We start from the raw sequence: 21,569 nt of genomic DNA on the forward strand, positions 1-21,569 counted from the left end.
CTTTCCAAGGGGATCCAGTATCTGTCTGCAAGGGATGATATGCTTGACAGGCCTCCATGCTTTGCCACAGATGGCCTCCACCTGTCACCCCTGGGATTCCAGATCCTGGCCAAGACTCTTGCCTCACCTATTGTGCCTTTTTTAGGCTTTGTCCCAAAGACAAATCTTCCAACATAAAAGATCTGTCAAAAAGCCAATTGAAGGTCATGCTGCTTAATGCTAGGAGCCTTAACCTGAAAATACACTCACTGGAGGCTCTCCTCACACTAGAAGATGCCAATGTCTGTGCAGCACAGAAGCTTGGTTCAGAGCTGCAGAAAGCACCCCTGCCCTACCAGGCTATACCTCATTCCACACATTCTGAACCCAAAATGAGGTTGGGAAGACTAAGGGTGGTGGTGTCTCTATCTTCATTAAGGACAGGCACACATCCAGTCTGGTTTGCCAGCAAAAAGCACTGGAATTACTCCAGGTGCAACTGACAGTTGGCAAGACACCCATCCAAGCTATAGTCAGCTACAGATCCCCCTCCTTGACTCAGGACACGCATTTCTCCTACCTGGACCTACTTGACTCCATCAAGGTACCCCATAACACCCTGAGCCCAACCATAGACTGGGTGAACTATTCCTGCACTAATGCACTCACTCAACAATTCCTTGGCTTCACCAATTCTAACACACTAGACCAGCTCATCATTCCCCCACAAGGGGGAATAACATTCTGGACCTGGTTCTCACCAACATGGGTGACCGCTGCACCACTCCCGTAGTATGTTCTTCCCTGGTGAGATTAGATCATCGGTCTGTCTCATTCGAAGTTTCTATCTCACACCCCTGACCCAGCCATAACCAGGCTAAAAAACTTCTCAAAAGCTGACTACAACCTCCTAAGGGAGAGTATCAGTAACTTCACACCACTACCCCCCTCAGAGGATGCAGACAACTATACTGAACAGTATGCCAATGCAGTATACAAGCACCTGTACAACTGCATGGACTCAGCCATACCCAAAAGAACTAAAACCTGCTCCTCAAGGAAACACAAACTTGTCTGGAGGACGCCCTCTAGCAACACGCTTTACAACAAAAGGAAGAAACTGTTGCCCAAGGGTAAAAAGGAATAAATTCCAAATTGGAAAAATTCCCTCCGCAGCCTCAACAAGTAAATTAGATCACTAATGAAAACCTCCAACACCAATTATGAATTGAAACTAGCCACCGAAGCAAAGGGAAACCACAAAGCCTTCTTCAGTTACATTAGGAACCTCCATGGCAAAGTCCACGTTTGTTCTGAATTAGTACTTAACAGTACCACTTACACCGATCCTGTTGACTTAGCCAACCTGCTGGCAGATAGGTTCAGTGCAAACTTCACCCCCGCCAAAGGCCCATTGGACATCCCGATACTTGTCCCACATCTCACACCTCTGTAGATCAAGTGTTAAAGGCACTATCCAAGGCAAAGAACACAGCTTCCATGGGACCTGACAGTATAAATTTAACAGAGCAGCTGTCAGAGAATAATGTATCTCTCTGAAAAAAGACCAAAGTCAACAGCAAAATAGTATAACAACACAGAGAGAAATACACCACGGCCTCTTGTGGAAAGAAAAAGTGTTGTTTAATTGAGTTAGTACTTTTGTGTCCTGCCTGGACACTTCGTCAGACTTATAAAAACCAACAGTATTACACAGCTTTATATATCAGCATCACAAGTCAATTACCAAATCATTAATCACACTCTAACTTTCAAAACGTTAAGAACACAGTGCAGTCATTCATCCTAGAAGGTATATGTATATCTAACAATATAATAAAACATTAAAAAAGCATGTAATCAATGCAGAAGACATCTATAGAAAAAATACATACATATAAAAAACATTAATATAAAAACATCTAAATTTGTATATACAAAAATACAAAAGTCATTCATAGCATCTAATGCATCTATGTCAATGGTGGACAACGTCCGGCCCCGGGACCAAATCCGGCCCTCGACACAACACCATCTGGCCTCCAGAGAGTAACCAAAAATTAAAAAAAAAAAAGTGAAAAAATGCAATGCCTTACTCCAGTCACGCAAACTTTCCAGCATGTGCTTACTTACCTAATTGACTGCAGTTGCACACACCTCTAATTTTAGCGGCCGAAGTAACTATTCTTTGTTATTTATAAATTGTAGTCTGTAAACAGTTGTAACTTTCTGCAAAAGTTTGTAATAAGTCATGGCTGCAAGCCAGAATAAATTTACGGTTGTGCACCACTGATCTATGTACATATAAAAGCATTCACTGTTACTGTGTCATTCATATATTTGACCACAAGATGTTACTGTTCATTGAACTTATCTAATACATGTAAAAGCCACCTTCTCAGTGAAAAATGTTCACATAACACACCAGCATAATCAATAATACAGGACATAACCTGTAAAGAACTGTGCATATATACCTAGCCACTAAAACATCTAAAATCAAGGAACAAGATGAGAAAGGCAGGCATTATCAATGTTTTAAAAGTCTATCTAATAAAAATGGCTTTAAACTGACTCTGACCTTTAAACCTCAATTTCTATCAGCCTATAGTCTCATAATCCACCCCTTCTCATGTGTTTCTGTGTAATTCTTTACATTACCTAATCTCATACTTTTATTAACCAACTCAATAGCCAAAAATTTAAATTTATGTCTTAAGTCATTGCTCAATACATGTCTCGCTAAGGCATTGTTGTCATCTTCTCTGTTAATGGCATATAAGTGCTCTCTTACCCATTCTATAAGGGTACAGTTGGTCTTACCTATATAGAATATCAAGCATTTAGTGCACTTTGCTAAATAAACCAGATCCCTAAAGCTGCAATTGGCATAATGCTTACATTCATATTACCTTTTTGTGCTGTGATGTAAAAAGCTACTATCACTCACCATATATTGGCAGCAGTTACACTTTCTACAGCCAAAGGTGCCTAGCCTGTCAGACCATACCCTTCTTTCAACATAATTTTCATAGCAGAAAAGTCTTTTCAAAGAGTTCTTATTCATGTATGAGTAACTAGGTCTATTACCCACTATGCTCAAAATTTTTTATCATTTTTCAAAATCTCCCAATTCCTGGTCATAATCTGTCGTATGTCATTGTTGTTTGTAGAAAAGGGTATAGCCAATTGACAGTTACTCGCTTTAAATCCTGGGGTTAATATATCAACTCTGTATGACTCCTATTCCTAAAATAAGGTTTGCCTCTGTTATTTCTATCTACCACCCCATGGTCAGATAGTATCTTATTACATTTATCTCTTTTCTAACCCCTCTCTATTAATTCATTCTTCAAACCATTAATCGCTGCATCACACTTAACATCCGCACTTGTCAGCCTCAATATTCGTAGAGCTTTTCCTTGTATCAAATTTCTCTCTCTATATACATGTGTGTATATGTATATCTATATATATCTATATATATATATATATATATATATATATATATATATATATATATATATATTCTACAAGATTTTCTATACAAATCCATCTCTAAAAGCTTTCCTTCTTTGTAAACCCATACATCTAGGAACTCTATCCCCTGTGAGGACTAGTTGCCTTTAAATTCCAAAAATGAAGTAGTAGTATTAATATGATCTATAAACTGTATCAGTCTGGACTATGTGCCATTCCATAACAAAAAGACGTCATCCACGAACCTCATGTAAAATGGGAAAAATCAACATTATTTATTACATACTGGTGTTCCCAAAATGCCATAACTAAGTTTGCATAAGAATTCCTATATGGGGTACCCATGGCAACGTCTTTCTTCTGCAAATAGTACTCATCCTTGAAAAGACATACTTTGTTACTTAAAACTAAATCAAGTAATAGACACAACCTAAGAATCTTCTCATTCGAAATTCCCTTATGTCAAAGAAACTGCCTGATGTAGTCCATTCCTACATCATTTGGTATTACAGTAAAAAGTGATGACATCTAATGTGACAAGAATCACAGTGTCACAGTATCTATCAGAATAGGTATAATCAGATAAAGTCTCTAGCAAATGCTTAGTGTCTTTAAGTACATTTGCAGCATCATTTACTAGCCTTCTCAATTGTTTTTCCAAATAAATAGACATAGCTTTAGTTATCCATCCTTTACTCAAAACTATAGGTTTCTAAGTTGGGGGTTAAGCATATCTTTATGTACTTTCGGAAGGCCCCTAAATGTAGGAATAGTGCATGTGTCATTTAAGAAATAGTTATATATCTCTCTATTATGTCACTCATTAAGAAATCATACAAATCTGCACAAACATTTTTAATAATCTTGTCTAACTGTTCAAAAGGCAATTCAGCAAAGGTATCAGCATCTGTGACCATGCATGTTATTTTTTCATTTTCCAAACATACTTAAAGACACCAAGCATTTCCTAGGGACTTTATCTGATTAAACCTATTCTGATAGATACTGTGAGACTGTGATTCTTGTCACTTTAGATGTCACGTCATCTTTTACTGTAATGCCAAATGATGCAGGAAATTACTACATCAGGATGTTTTTTAGACAGAAGGGAATTTTCAATGAGAAGATTCTTAGGCTGTGTCTACTACTTGATTTAGTTTTAAGTAACAACGTATTTCTTTTCAAAGATAAGTACTATTTGCAGAAGAAAGGCATTGGCATGGGTACCCCATGTGCAAATTCTTATGCAAACTTAGTTATGGCATTTTGGGAACAGCAGTATGTAATAAATAATGTTGATTTTTCCCATTATATTCCATTTTGCAAGAGGTTCGTGGACAACGTCTTTTTGTTATGGAATGGCATAGAGTCCAGACTGATAGAGGTTACAGATTATATTAATACTACTACTTCATTTTTGGAATTTAAAAGCAAATGGTCCACACAGGGGATAGAGTCCTTGATGTATGAGTTTACAAAGAACGAAAGCTTTTACAGATGAATTTGTATAGAAAATCTTGTAGAAGAAATAGTTTACTTCACCGAAATAGTATGCACACGGCACATATATATAGAAATTTGATACGGGGACAAGCTTTAAGAATACCTAGTCTGACAAGTGCAGGTGTTAATTGTGATGTAGCAATTAATGATTTGAATAATGATTTAACAAAGAGGGGTTACAAAAGAAATGACTGTAATATGATACTATCTGGTCATAGGGTGGTAGATAGAAATAACAGAGGCAAACCTTATTTCAGAGATAGAAAGAATCATACAGGAGTTAAAGTGAATAAATGTTGATTAGCTATATCTTTTTCCATAAACAACAATGACATTTGACAGATTATGACCAGGAATTGGGAGATTTTGAAAAATGATAAAATTTTGAACATAGTGGGTAATAGACCTAGTTACTCATACAAGAATAATAACTCTTTGAAAAGACTTCTCTGCTATGAAAATCATGTTGAAAGAAGGGTACAGTCTGACAGGATAGGCACCTTTGGCTGTAGAAAGTGTAACTACTGCCAATATATGGCGAATGATAGCAGCTTTTTACATCCTAGCACAAAAAGGTAATATGAATGTACACATTATGCCGATTGCAGCTTTAGGGATCTGGTTTATTTAGCAAAATGCACTAAATGCTTGATATTCTATATAGGTAAGACCAACCGTACCCTTAGAGAACGAGTAAGAGAGCACTTACATGGCATTAACAGAGAAGATGACAACAATGCCTTAGCGAGACATGTACTAAACAATGACTTAACACATAAATTTAAATTTTTGGCTGAGTTGGTTAATAAAAGTATGAGATTAGGTAATGTAAAGAATTACACAGAAACACGTGAGATGAGGAGGATTATGAGACTAGAGGCTTACAGAAATTGTGGTTTAAATGACAAAGTCAGTTTAAAGCTATTTTTATTCTCTAGACCTTTAAAACATTGATAATACCTGCCTTTCTCATCTTGTTCCTTGATTTTAGATGTTTTAGTGGCTAGGTATATATGCACAGTTCTTTATAGGTTATGTCCTGTATTACTGATTACGCTGGCGTGTTATGTGAACATTTTTCACTGAGAAGGTGGCTTTTACATGTATTAGATAATACACTGTGATCAATATATGAGTGACACACAATGCAACAATGAATGCTTTTATAGGTGCATAGACACATTAGATGCTATGAATGATTTTTGTATTTTTGTATATACAAATTTAGATTTTTTTTATAAATATGAGTTTTATATATATATATATATATATATATATATATATATATATATATATATATTTCTATAGATGTCTTTTGCATTGGTTATTTGCTTTTTTAATGTTTTATTATATTGTTATATATACATATAGCTTCTAGGATGAATGACTGCACTGTGTTCTTAAATTTCTGAAAGTTAGAGTGTGATAAGTGATTGGCTAATTGACTTGCGATGCTGATATATAAAGCTGTGTAATACTGTTGGTTTTTATAAGTCTGATGAAGTGTCCTGGCATGACACAAAAACGCTAAATGAACTGAACAACAATTTATTCTTTCCACAAAAGGCCGTGGTGTATTTCTCTCTGTGCTGTTATACTATGGGCCTGATAGTATTGCAGGCTGTATTCTGCACCATCTCCAGCAAGAAGTAGCTTTATCATTGAGCACTCTATTCAACCACAGCGTAAGTACAGGCTTCATTCCAGCAGAGTGGAGAACTGCCATTGTCATCCCGTTGCACAAAGGTGGTGTCACTACTGACCTTAGACAAGTCTGATCTGTAAAGCCATGAAGCATATTATTATGGATCTCATAAACAAGGACACAGGCAATCTGCAAGCACTTGATCCTATGTAGCTCATTTTCATCAAGGGCAGATCTTGCCTGTTGAACCTGGTTGACTTCTTTCAGATTGTCACTAAGGCCCTGGATGAGGGAAAGTCAGTACATACAGCTTCACTTGACTTGGCCAAGGACTTTGACACAATCCCGCACTCTGGCATCATTGAAACGCTAACACAACTTGAAGTAAATCCCTGTCTCATCAGGTGGGTGGCCAAATGGCTCACCGATAGGACCAACAAAGTCAAAATAGGTGCCTTCACCTCTGACAGCAGACCTGTCACTAGTGGTGCTCCCCCAGAGATCTGTCCTGAGACCCCTACTGTTTGGCCTCTACTTCTCAGAGATCCAGGCAAAGATAAAAGGCCTGTGGCTGACCAAGCTTGCGGATTACTGTACGTTGGGTGCTGTCATTGACTCCCCAGATGATGTTAACATACAGCAAGCGGGTCTCACAGCAACAAATGACTGGTGCCAAAGGCATGGCCTTAAGTTAAATGCAAAAAAATGTATTATCATACCATTCGGCAAAAACACAGCCCCTTCTGATTACCACATCAGCAGCAACCCCCTAAGCACCTAACCTGTGTTGAGAGACATGGGTACCTAGGTTGACAACAATCTCACATTCGACCATCATCTAGTGGTACCAGTCAGAAAACCTTTTAATTGGTTCATCTCATAAGTAAAGGTATTACAACCAGGAAAAAAGGAGGTTTTACCTCTCTATACTCCTCCCTTATTAAGCCAATAATTGAGTATAATACCCCGTTTGGTATGTACCTCTCCAAACACCTTCACCAACTGGAAAGGCCACAGAAATACCTCACAAAGAGAATCAATGGCCTCCAACACCTGTCCTATGTGGACAGGCTCAAATCACTATCACTCTATTCGGTATCATACAGATTGCTCAGAGGTGATCTGTGCCTCGCCCACAAGGCAATATCGGACCCTGCCATACTAGAAATGCTCCATATCCATAAGTCTAACTCCTCGCATTACCCGCTTGAAAGGCCTAAATCTAGTACGTGACATCAACAAAACTTGCTGGAGAGAGAGGTTTGTCTCCCAGAGGCTGGCTCATCTCTGGAATAGACTTCCCTACATGTCAAACAGAGTACCTCGCTGACCCTCTTCAACCACAACTTTGATGAGTGGATGGGAAACCACAAATTTGTCCCAAGGGTTCCACCTGTGTCCCTCACTGACAGGGATGACAGGTGCTGACTGAGGTTTCTTTTTTTGGGCTAAACACTTGGCTAGGCTTGTAAGGGGCCCAGGGCCATTAGCCTAGTAACCTCCTATGATCCTATGATCCTATGATCAACTGGAAGCATAGATATTTCCTGGATTGTCTGCACATTTTGATGTGATAGTACACATCCTGAAGATCTGTTGAGCACATCCAGTCGTCTTTGTGCAGAAAAGGCAGAGTGTAGTAAACTATGACCATCTGAAACTTGATGTACTGAATTGACTTGTTCAGATTGCTGAGATCCAAAACTGGTCTCCAGTCCCCTGTTTTCTTTGGCACTAAAAAGAATCGTGAGTAAGTTTCAGACTCTCTCTCTGGTCTCAGGAGACTTCTTGGATGACTTTTTTTCTAGCAGCTTGTTTATTTCTAGTGCTGCTGTTTCCCTCTGACTGGGTATAATGCTGGGGATTTTGTTTACTATCAAAGGGGGTGGTAGGGAAAAGGGTATTACATAAACTCTGGAGATAATTCTCTGCAGCCATGAATCTTTTGTAATCTCTAGCTAGGATCTCTAGTGCAGGAATAAATGATCCCAGGCTGCCTCCCAAGATGGACATTTGGGCCTCCTCTCAGGAGCCCTGGTAGGATCTGTCAGAGAAAGTATCTCTAGATCCCTGGTTCTGCAGGCCACCTCTGCTGCTTGGATGATGTCTTCCATTAGAATTCCGCCCTTTGCCCCTGGGGGAACTATTTCCACGTGGATCTTAGAAGGAACTCTGGGAGTTTCTAAACCACATTTTTCATCTGCCTCGTTGGTTCCTAGAAAAGGCCCTTTGACGGGTTAAAAATGTACACCCACAGCAGACAGCGTTTTACTGTCCTGTTCACACCTGGAGCATGTTTGGGGCCATATAAAGAACTTCTGTCAAAGAAAGTATTGATGAAGGAAGACTTGAAGGGCTCCACAAAATCACACAAGCACATCCAAGCGTGCCTCCTGATGGAAATGCCTGAACCCACTGCACGTGAGATACCTTCAGCTGCATGTCACATGAGTCTCGTTGATGAGTTTGAAATGGATTGCAAGGTAGTCTGCTGCAAGGTAATAGTGTTCTCTGCCTAAGAAGAAATAGTCCCAGAGAGGGATATGGTAAGTTCCTTAATCAAATCCCCGTGGAGTCTTGTGAAGAGCGCCAAATAATTCAACAACCAAAGGGCAAAGGTCATTGAAGCATATACATGCGTCCTGAATCTGTTCAACAACCTTGACTCCCTGTCAGGGTGGTGGACAGTGGAACTCTGTTCTGCTAGTTCCTTATTCGTGGCTGCCACTACAACCACAGCATCAACTGGTATTCCCTTGCTCCAGAACTCTCTGTCCTTCACTGGTGTCAGGATCTTATCTGGTCTCTTGGGGATCAGCTAAATGGTGCCAGGTTCCTTCCACACCTGTTCAGAGACCAAATCAATGAACTAATCAGCAGCAGAGTCACCCAGGAGATAGACAAGCCAGCTCCAAAAGCCTCCAGGAATACCAATTCCTCTTGGGAAGGGTTGTCTGTAGACCAACCACCTCTTTGCTTTAGAAGCTCTAGAATGTCTACAAAGGAGGCATTATCAGGTGGTGATCTAAGGGACCCATCCTCCTCAACAAAATCTGTATCCTCAGCGACAGACTCCTGTGAAGAGTCTAAGTGCCTCCTCTTCCATTTTTTCACCAGGGAACTTCTTCAGTGGGATGCTCTGGAGAACTATCAGAGGAAATTGATATACCCCGCTGGGCATCCTGGTGATTTACTTGGGTTGGCTGTTCCCGTGGCACAGGAGAGTGAGGCTCAAGACCCAAAGACGAATGGAGCTGAGAAGGTGGAGCTGAGGAGAGAGGAGATGTCTGGACTCTAGGAACAGATAAAGCTCTCTCTACTTCCTCAAAAGCAGAATGCCTCAGAGACAGCCTCCCTTCACCCCAAAGACTCACCACCAGAGGAAAGAGTTGGAGCCAAGTTATCTAATGCTCAAGCTTTAAGGGGCAGAGACAGCTCCGACAATTTTGGAGTCAACACCAACACCCCACAACTGGTGCTAACACTACTGCTCTGAGAATCTTCAAGTTCCAAAGTGCTCAGAGCTGGTCTACTCAGAGACACCATCAGAGTCGGAGATACTATAATCTTCTGATCCAATGCGGATGACTCCTGAATCTTCGGATATGACTGCTCCAAAACCAAAGGTTGAATCAGAGAAGGAGCCAGTACTGGTGGGGTAGTACTAACAAAGGTCTCTGAACCAGATGGGGTCAGAACCGGAAGAACCATTTGAAGTTTTGTCCAGAAGAACTTCTTCAACATCCTGTCCACATTGGCTTCTGTCAGATTTCTAGAGGCACGAGTTGAAGATGCTGTCAATGGTGCTCTTGTATGATGGCATCTAAGAAACCTATCCAAAAAGGGGGAAGGTAGGAGAGAGGAAACCGGATCCTAGATCAATGGTGTAGATCTGATCCTAGAACACTTTTGAAACTTTGCAAGCAGGTTCTGAGCCTGGAGTCAAAGGAGTGGTCAGATCTAGGGAACAGAACAGGCTAAGGAGGAAATACAAAAGTTTATCCAACAAAAGTGAGCCATCAAACACAAGGTGACTCTGCTTCTCAGTCTTCTGACAATAAAGCTAATAGGGGCACTTTACCAGTGAACATTTTCAAATATTCCAAATGAAAATGCTTGCAAGAGAGAACAAAGCATAGGAGTTAACTAGAAGAATCAGGAGTACCTTGGACTTAACTGGAGCCTGGATTTGGGAGTTGGAGAGGTACATAAAGAAAAGCAGCAACAATGAAATTAACGAATAAATGTGAGACTATAATGCATCAATTACATGTGTGAAATATGCCTTTACAGGAAAAAAGTGGCTGTAAAAGATTGGACTTTTATTGACTACATTAAACTTGTGGGGGAACTGAAAAGCATATACTCCATTTCATGTCATTAATCTTTGGACAGAAACTAAAAGGATAAAAAAGTAATAAGAAATATTTTTTTTAATTTTAACAATATCTGTATAAAACATTTCATGATATCAACTGGATGTTATTAGTGTGCCAAAGATACTGCTTTCTAGAAAGTTGAAGACAAAGAGGAAGCGCTTTTGCAAGGACGAGTAGGCAAATATTGCCAAGTCAAGCTGTGCTATGCTGATAGACTCCTACCCAAGAAGACTGAATGTTGTAATTAAATCAAAAGGTGCTTAAAAAATTATTAGTTTAAGGGTGTGCACACTTATACAACCAGTTTATTGTACATTTTTTATTTTTTTTCCTTTTTATTTTAATTTCCAAAGCAGTTTTATCCAGCAAAGCTGTTGGATACCCTCTTTATAAAAACAGGTTGGTAATAGGTACCACTTCCTGCAAAAATACATCATCATCACTAATCATATGTGATGCCCAAATATATTGTCCCTTAGGAATATTACACTTCATAAAATCTGTATGGTTACTGGACCAGTGTAGATACTTATTAGAAAAAATATTGCTTTGGAAATTAAAATAAAAAGAAAAAATAAATGTTTGCCTATTTTAAAAGATGGTTTTCAAGTAAAGTCTAAAATGGAATCAAATACGTCCAAAGTGTTACCATGCTGCTGTTTGGAAATGTCTGTTGATACCTCTAGTATTCAAAATATTATTACACATAATTGGAGAATTATTAGTGGTCATAAAGATACAGGGCAAATTTTAGGTAATGCACCATTATTTGTTAATACTAAGGTAAGTAGTATCAAACAATTGTTGGATAAAAATAAAAAAAAACAGAAAATAAAAATAATGGCATTATTACTAATAAAAATAAAGGAACCTATAAATGTAATGGTTGTACTAGTTGTAGGTTCATTTATGAAGACCCCTTTGTGACGTTGCCTCATTTGGATTATACTTTTTATTTTAAATATAGGTATGGATGTGGAACAACTGGGATAGCTTATCTTGCCTTATGTTCTTCTTGTGAATCATTTTATGTAGGTATGACTATAAGATGCCTAAGGGATAGAATACAAGAACATTTAAGGGCAATTAAGAATAAAGATGAAAACAATGCCCTGTATAAGCATTCAAAATGTGCAGTAACTTCCATAAATTTTTATTCACCATACTAGAACAGGTTAGTCTAGATAAGAGAGGGGGTAATTTTAAGAAACAAGTAGAAATTCGAGTAGTTAGCTAGCAGATGAATTTGAAAGCTGATGTTCTGCCAGGCTTAAATTAACACATTAATATTAAGTGCTTTTTAGAAAGCAAGAAATGAAATGGTTAAGTGTATTTAGCAATGTGTTTTGTAGAATGCAAATTCATTGGTTAATTGATTTTAATTGATGGCACATTTTGTATAAAATGGTTGAGAACCATGATTTTTTTATTCTGATGAAGTGTTTTATGAAAGCGGAGATTAAAAAGTTTGTTATGCTAATTCAGTTTGTGGCTCTTCTGTGTAAAGTGAACTTTTTAGTTTTCCTTTGGTGGATTTGTTCACTTGGCCTTTGTGGTGAATTGCTTTTAGAGTAAAATGAGACACTAGTTTTTCTAACCTACCTGTTAAAAAGAAAGGAATTTAAGGAATGGGTAGTTAAAATTATTCAAAAGTTATTATGGAAGACAGAAATTTCTTCAGAAGTTATGGCTAGTGAGTGGGATAAAATCAAAGTGGAGTTTAAAAATAGGGCAGAAATGAAAAACCGATATGGTTAAGAAGCAAGATGAATTATTTAGAGGGACTGGTAAAGGTTAAACATTTGCAGAATAAAGGGAATCTCACAAAACAAGAAAAGACACAACTTCAGAGTGTGAAAGAGAAAATAAGGGAGTATCTGGATAATATGTATGGGTTTAGAAAGATTGCTGTTAAGCAACTGTTTTTTTTTTTTGATAATAACACTAAATCACAAAAACTTTTAGCACAAGGACAGGCAACAGAAAATAGAAAGGGTCATTGACAAGCTTAGGGAGCCTATAACCATAAACATAGCTAGAGATGCTGTAACAGTAATAAAGGTAATTTTGGTAATTTTATAAAAATTTGCATAAAGTAGAGAAATTTGGAAAACAAGAAAGAGCATATATGGAAAGATTTATGGAAGACTTATATATGCCAAGGTCAGAGATTGATGAAGCTCAACAATTCAGTTGGATAGATGGAGGAGATGAGATAAAAAAATGGTGATGTACAATAAATCTGCATGGAAGTGTCTAGGAGAGATGTAATTCCTGTAGATGTCTAGAAGCTAGGAGGGAAGACTGTGATGCAAATCGGGAGGGTTTTGTTTAAAAGTATTTTAAAAGAAGGGAAAGCACCAACATCCTAGAAGAAAGCTATGGTGGCTGTAATACCTAAAGACTGCAAAGACCCATCAGACCCAGCTTCATATAGACCCATTTCAATTTTAAACCATGATTATAAAATGTTTATGTCTATTATAGCTAAAAGAATGGCACAGGTGTTAACAAAACTGATAGATATGGATCAATGCCATTTTGTGGAGGGGACGCAAACATTTGACAACATTAATAGAACAATGATGATCCAGAAGGAAGCAGAATTTAAGGAAATAACACTGGTGTTATTCAGTCTTGATGAAGAGAAAGCATTCAACAGAGTAAGCTGGGATTTTATGAGTAGGGCAAAGGAAGCATTTGCATTTCCTGATACAATAATAAGGTTAATTAGGAGGCTATATGAGGGATAAGAGGCAAAAATTAAAGTGGGAGGGTTCCTCTCTGACAAGTTGTGTCTACACAGGGAACCAGGCAGGGGTGTCCTCTTTCGCCTTTGTTAATTGAGTTATAGAGCCACTGACAAAAAAAAAAAATAAGGTACTCAGAAATTCAAGAATAGAATTACCAAGGTAATCAAGAGAAGTTGGCTTTATTTGCAGATTATATCATTTTGTACCTGAGAAAAACAGAAAAGGACATCTCAGTGATGTGGAACATTTTGAGACAGTTTCAAGTCTTTTCAAGATGTCATATTAATGAAGAAAAAACAAAGGCTATTGCTGTAAACAACATATCCACACATTAATTGGTTCAGCAGTACCCATTTTTGTGGGAACACAATAAAATGAAGTACTTAGGAGTATGGATTAAAAAAAAGAGTATGTTATAGCAGCTAAGAAAATTTTGGAAAGACAATACAAAACCTGCAAAACTGGAAGCTCAGCTACAAGAAGTAAAATTTTTTAGTCCTTTTAGTTTTATATACAAGTGATGCTCATTTTATCAACCAGAGGAAAAGTTATGAACAATAATTAATAAAGAGTTGAATGAATTTATCTGGGTAGGGAAGAGGACAAGGGTCAAGTAGGATAAGTTGATCTTTCCAATAGAGCAAGGTGATTTAGGGTTACCTGATTTGAAGGGACATTTAGAGCTACATGGTTAAGTCTCATATACATAACACAAGCAGAAAGCTATAATTCACAGTGGAAAGAGATGATGATGAAGCAGTGGGGAAATTCAGGAAATAAGGATAAAGTGGGATTTTTGGATATAGATCCTTAAGGAGAATAACAACAGCCATACAAAATACTATATTCATGAAGTAGCAGAAAGTATTCTAAATACTAAGCCAACACAAGAATGGAGAAAGGAGATTTTGCAGGTAGGGATGATAACAGAGAATTGGTAAGAAAGGACTGGAATTTACTTGAGAAAACTGGCAAAGGAGCCAAGGTACTATAAGCAAATAACAAGACATGGAAAGGTATTAGAATGAGAACAGATCAAGATGACATTTGGACTGCAGGCTAGAGACTGCCTTCTCCATCAGGGTTTGCTATCAGAATATAGGCAAAGAGAAAAGGATAGGGGAATCCAAAGTGAAAGACCTGCTATGGTAGACATTTTAGTTGAATCTATAACAGAAGCTGCTCTTATAAAAGGGATAGTTAGTATGGCATATAACATATTGCACAATAACTATATGAATCAATCAGAAGAGATTAAAAAGTAAAGGGAAGACAGACTGGAATAGCAATTCACAAGGAAACAATGTGTGGACATACATATGGCTCATGACTCCTAAATATGCAACAAAGATTAGAAGATTTAGGATTTTTGCTTGGAAGTGTTTGCACAGGTATTTTTATATCTCAAAAAAAAAATGCCAAACTAGATGCATTCCGGACCAGCGGTTATCACTGAAATGCACAGTCACAAAATTCCATGAACAAAGTCGCAAAATTATAATCCAAAATACGGCACTTTATTTAAGCTCGATCCACAGGCTTTTCGTCAGTAGCAAGTCGACTTCTTCAGAATAAATGGAAAACAATTCCAAATTCAATCACATGATTTAAATACAACATTAAAATCACATGGTGGCTGTATTTATTCGAAACCACTTGTCATCGTACTTACACTTACACTGTAATCTAAAACTTCTTCATAAATAAATTTATAAATTTATGGAGCTATGAGCTTTAGTGAGTTGCTGACTTGAGTGAGTTTACCCAGACTGGCTAACATCACCTATTCCAGGGTAAAAGGCTCTAGTTAAATTGTAGTCATTCTTTTCTCTTTAAAAAAAAATTTAAATTTTTTATTCTTATAGCATTTTTACATCCTTTTAGAAGGGTTTGTAAACATTGTGCTATTGTCATTTGGTACACACGTTCGCATACAATTATGCGAGTCATTTCTTCCTCTTCAAATGTCAATGTTATTATTACAACCTTGTAGAAGGATTTGTAAACACTGAGCTGTTGTCAGTTGGCACATATGTACGTATACAATTACGTGACTCTGTTTTAATATATTCCAAAGTTATTTTTGATTTGTTTAAGTCAACATATTATTGGTTCTAGGACCAATATTTGTCTAAATGCCAGGTGAAACGAAGGTTATTTATTTATATCACTACATTTGTTTTAGATTACAGTGTAAGTGTAAGTACGATGACAAGTGGTTTCGAATAAATACAGGAACCATGTGATTTTAATGTTGTATTTAAATCATGTGATTGAATTTGAAATTGTTTTCCGTTTATTCTGAAGAAGTCAGCTTGTTACTGACGAAAAAGCCTGTGGATCGAGCTTAAATAAAGTGCCGTATTTTGGATTATAATTTCGTGGCTTTGTTCATGGAATTTTGTGACTGTGCATTTTAGTGATAACCGCTGGTCCGGAATGCATCGTAGTTTGGAGTTTATTTTTTTTTTTTGTTTTTCTACGCTGTTTTTGGTTTGTGGGAGTGTGTGTGATTTTTATATCTCAATCAGACTCCAAAGAATTTTTACTCGGGTATATGGCAAATGTGGAAGGTGTGATGGGAAAGAAAGAGGTAACTAGGAACATATGTTTTGGGAGTGTAATAAGATGTCAGACTTTAAAACTTCATTACAAAGTACTCTGTAAGAAATATTGGGTTAGCAAATGGGTGTAACTAAGGATATTTTTTAATTGGGATACAGGATTTGAATTACCTAGACATAGTGAGGCCTTGTTACATGCAATTGTGGTGGATGACAAAAAAGCAATTACTAGAAAATGGAAATGAAAGTCTAAACCAGCTGTATTTGAAGTATTTAATACTGGTTCACAGATAAAAGAACTGGAAGTGGGACATTTAGAAAAGTGCAGGAGAAAATTAATTTCTTAGAAGAAAATGGAAATTGTGGGAACAATGCATGCAGAATAGTGCTTTGGAGGGGGAGTGAGGTTTAAGAGAGGGCAGAAATTGAGTAATTTATGTAATTTTGGATTGATGATAGTTTACAAAATAATATCTCTGATGTATGATGTTTGTGAATGGGAACATGTTAACATGGTTTGCTTTCCTTTATACAAATATATGTTTGCCTATATCTTAAGTGATAATTCAATAAAGTTGTTAAACAAATCCCACAGACCTTGCAACTTTAACTCCATAAAAACTGCCCCTACAAGCAAAATCTGAGGTACGGGTAGTTACAGATTCACTTGGAGAATGAGAAGAAAAGGGGAGACCTGCATTTGCTTGTATTTGTAGTCAGTACAGTTTCTTTTTTTAGAAAATTGGCATCTGAAAATCCACTGGATGCAATCCTTGTGTCCATGTGTTTTTTAGATGCTATTGAATCTTTTTTCATATGTAACCTGGTGAAAGCAGTCATGAGAATCATAGATGCTATGAATCCCAGTATCCTGAGAAACTTCCTGTCTGAAGTCTGAGACTGAGTTGAGAATATCAGCAAGGTTTCCAGATAAAAATCCATCTTCTTTTGTTTCACAAGGCCTTTAGCTCCAGAGTGTTATAAAGACATCACTGACTGACAATCCTATATGATGGGGTCAGTGAGGATTTTGAACATTTATCTGGAATCTCAGATTGGTCAGAAGAGATGAAAAATTAAGTTATGTACTCACTATAATGCTCCATCTGTGTTGTCCATTTTCATTTTTCCTCAACAGTTGGATTTGGATCCAATCCTCAGATCTGACTCAGCAGATATTTTAGTTCATGGCCACCAAAAATCTCTCAAGCTCCTCCCTTATCCACAATGCACCAACTCTGAACATACCTCAGATCTTGGTTGCTGGTTGACATAAAGTAAGAAATATTAAAATAATATGCTTGACAAAAGAAGCCATAACTGGAACTCAACATATGGGGCAGTGATGTCCTTATACGTTATTTCAGAAATCCATTATGAAAAAGGTTGGGGTTGGTGGGAGAGGATTTGACGAAGAATAAAAATGGACAACACAGATGGAACATTATTGTGAGTACATAACTTCTTTATCTGATGTTGTCAATTTTCATTCATTCCTCAGCAGTTGGGATAAAGTCCCCAGTTAAATAAAATCACAGGTGGAATCTAAGGAATGATATTCCTGAGCACAGTTGAGCCCAAAGGCTGCACCTCCTCTTGAGACCCGATCCAGTTTGTAATGAGTAATAAAGGCATGAGGATTGGCCCACGTTCATCATCATCATCAGCCCCCTTTTTCCCATTTTTCTACATGGGGTTGGGGTATCTTGTAAGCTGTCACCATCTCTCTCGATTCAGATCTTCTTTCACATAATCCATCCACCTTTTTGATGGACATCTTTGTTTCCTCTTACCATTTTATCTGTTCCAAAACTTCTTCACCAGTTTGTCTTCTACTTTTCTGCACATGTCCGAACCACAGTTATCTGTTCTCTTTGATCTTTTCTGCAATTGGAGCTTCTTTGGCTTCTGGTCTTATGTCCTCATTTCTTCATCTGTCCCACAGTGTGCATACTACAACCCTTCTCAGGCACTATATTTCCATTACCTCTAGCTTCCTCATCTATTCTGTCTTTACTGCCCAGTTTTCTGTACCATACAGTAGTATTGGTCACACCACTGGCTTGTATACCTTACTTTTCAGCTTGTTTGGCATTTTGCTGTCATAGACTACACCTGAGATGCTATGCCAGTTGGCTGCAGCCCCTCTGATTCTAGCTTTGACCTCTTCATCCATACTTCCCTTCTTCTCAACCATCAATCCCAGGTACTTGAAGCTATTTACCTGTTCCACTATCTTCTCTTTTACCTCAGTTCTCATCTTCTTCTTCTGGTTCCCCCAGATTAGTGCCATTACCACTGTCTTACCTTTGCTTAGTTTCATCCCATGTGCCTTCAGTTTTGCATTCCATTCTCCTATCCTTTACTGAAGTTCTTGCTCAGAGCCTGCCTGTAATGTCACATCATCTGCATACAGCAATTTTATTGATTTGTCCCCTCCAACCTGTTTGCTATTGTAGTCCATCACCAATATGAACAGCAGTGGGCTCAGAGCTGAACCCTGGTGTACACTCACTCCCACTGGGAACCCTTCTGTGAGGTTGAACACTGTTGGTACTTAGTCACTGGGTCCTTGTACAGAGCCTGCACTAATTCTAACAATGTTTCTGGGACTTTGAACCACCGCAGTACTGCCCAAATCAGCTTTCTTGGGACCTTATCATATGGTTTCTCCAAGTCTGGGAATGCCCAGCTGGACTTGTTCCTCATCTCTAGCTTCTTCTCAACTATCTGTCAAATTGCAAACATCGGGTCAGTTGTGCTGCATCCTGATATGAATCTGAACTGCTCATCTCCCATCTTACTTTCTACTACTCTGCACATCTGTTTATCAATCACCCTCTCCAGAATTTTCATGCAATGTGATAGGAGTTTAATGCCTTGTACTGCCCACAGTTGTGGATGTCCCCTATGTTCTTATAACTTGGCATGAGTATGCTTATTCTCCAGTCATCTGGGATACACCTTTCTCTCCACACTAGTATGATTACCATCAGGAGCTATTTCTCCCCATCTCACCCAGCACCTTTATCATATCTGCTGTGACCTCAATTTGAGTCTGCTGCTTTTCCTGACTTCATTTTCTTTAGTGCTACTTATTTCTTCTAGAGTGGGCTCCTCTTCTTCTCTCATTGTAGGCTATTTCTGGGGCAGTATAGCATCTGTGAGGTTTTCTATATTCAGAGGCTGTTGGAAATACTCCTTCTATCTGCCTTTGATGTCCCATGGATTGGTGAGCAGGTTGCTGCTGGCATCCCTTATGAAATGTATCTGGCTATCTTCTTTATCTTTCTGTCTTTGCCTTGCAATGTGATATAGGTTTTTGTGCCACCTACTGAGTCACTATTGCATCTCCTTTCTTAGCTTCTTTGTTAGCCAACCAGCACTCCTTCTTAGCCTAGTCAGACTTTTCTATCCCCCACTTTTTCCTACACTACTTCTTTCTTTTGATGACTTTCTGGATTTCTGCATTCCACCACCAACTTTCCTTATGTACCTTATTTCCATATCTGGCTCGGCCACATGTCTGTTCTGTAGTCCACACACATGCTGTTTTGAGGAGCTGCCATTCTTCTTCAACTTCACCTATTTCTTCCTTTAGTTGGGATGCTAGAGCCCTGAGTTATTCCTTGAACTGCTGTGCTTTCTCTCCAGTCAACTTTCAACCTGGTCTCTGTTGACTTTAGAGTCTTCTCTGACCAACACTTGCTTGCAGCTGATTGTGGCAACCAGTAGTTTATGCTGTGGGCCAACTGTTTCACTGGGGATGACTTTGCAATCATTGATTCTAATGCAGTGTCCTTTCCTTACTAGCAGAAAGTCTATCTGAGTTGCATGTTCGCCACTCTTGTATGTGATCTTGTGACTGTCTCTCTTTTGAACCATGTGTTGGCTACTAACAAGCCATTTGCCAGAGAGAAGTCTAGAATAGTTTCACCTTCTTTATTCCTGTTGCCCCACCCATGTGGACCCAAGCAGTCCTCATATCCTGTTCTGTCTGTCCTGATATGTGCATTTAAGTTACCCATTATCAACACCAAATTCTGATGTCCTGCTTTATCTAGTAGGTCCTGCAACTGCTGTATGAATGCACTCCTTTCCTCACTATCACAACCCTGCTATGGGGCATAGGCTGTGATTATGAATACTGCCCTATCATTACACTGGAGTCTGATTTTCATGAGTCTGTCACTAATTTGGATGACAACTCTCACTGCCTTCTAAAGCCTCTCTCTCACCTCAATTCCCATAGCATTTCGAGACTGTGGCTCCCAAGCCAAGTGGCTTCACTGCATTGCCCTTCCATCTTGTCTCTTGGATACACAGGATGTCCAGCCTCCTCAGTATCATCATGTCATCCACTTCCAAGCTGCATCCTGTCAGTGAACCTACATTAAGTGTAGCAATTCTCAGTTCATGTTTTGCAGGTTGATTGGTTTTATGTCCAGCTTTCTCTCAGCCAAGTTATCCTAGGTAACCCATGCTGGGCAACTAAACAACAGCCAGCCTTATTGACCCAGGGTTGCTGAGGTTTATGATGGGCACATACTGGCCAATAGGGTCACATCCACTCCTCTCACTATTAGCATGGTTGCCAGGTCAGAGTAGACCGGTCTTCAACCCACTTATCACCAGTAATTATACATGCCTATTTTTGGTGCCATTAGTCAACATGACCGAATTACCTAGAGCCATATTTTTACACCGTCGATTGACTAGCCCTGCCACAGCATGCAGTCTGTGATCTGTGTTCCCCTATCTTGAGGATATTGTGCACCACAGTAGATGCCCAAAGTAGTTAGTCTGTACAACTCTTCCACCTACAGGACACCATGCAGAGTCTGTGCTGCTGCCTACAGCTCCATTCATTGGTGAGTTTGGGATGGAAACATTCAGCATACACATACATCTCAGACTACACCTAAAACTATATGCCAGATGGCTGCAGCCCCTCTGATTCTAGCTTTGACCTCTTCATCCATACTTCCCTTCTTCTCAACCACCCCTCCCAGATACTTGAAGTTATTTACCTGTTCCACTATCTTCCCTTTTATCTCAGTTCTCATCTTCTTCTGTGTCTCCCAGAGTGTTGCCATTACCACTGTCTTATCTTTGCTTAGTTTCATCCCATGTGCCTTCAGTTTTGCATTCCATTCCCCTGTCCTTTGCTGAAGTTCTTGCTCAGAGCCTGCCTGTAATGCCACATCATCTGCAAACAGCAACTTTGTTGATCTGCCCCCTCCAACCTGTTTGTTAATGTAGTTCA

This window comes from Protopterus annectens, chromosome 1.part2 (genome assembly GCF_019279795.1).
Source record: "Protopterus annectens isolate FY-2018-M chromosome 1.part2, PAN1.0, whole genome shotgun sequence".
Classification (NCBI taxonomy): Eukaryota; Metazoa; Chordata; order Ceratodontiformes; family Protopteridae; genus Protopterus; species Protopterus annectens.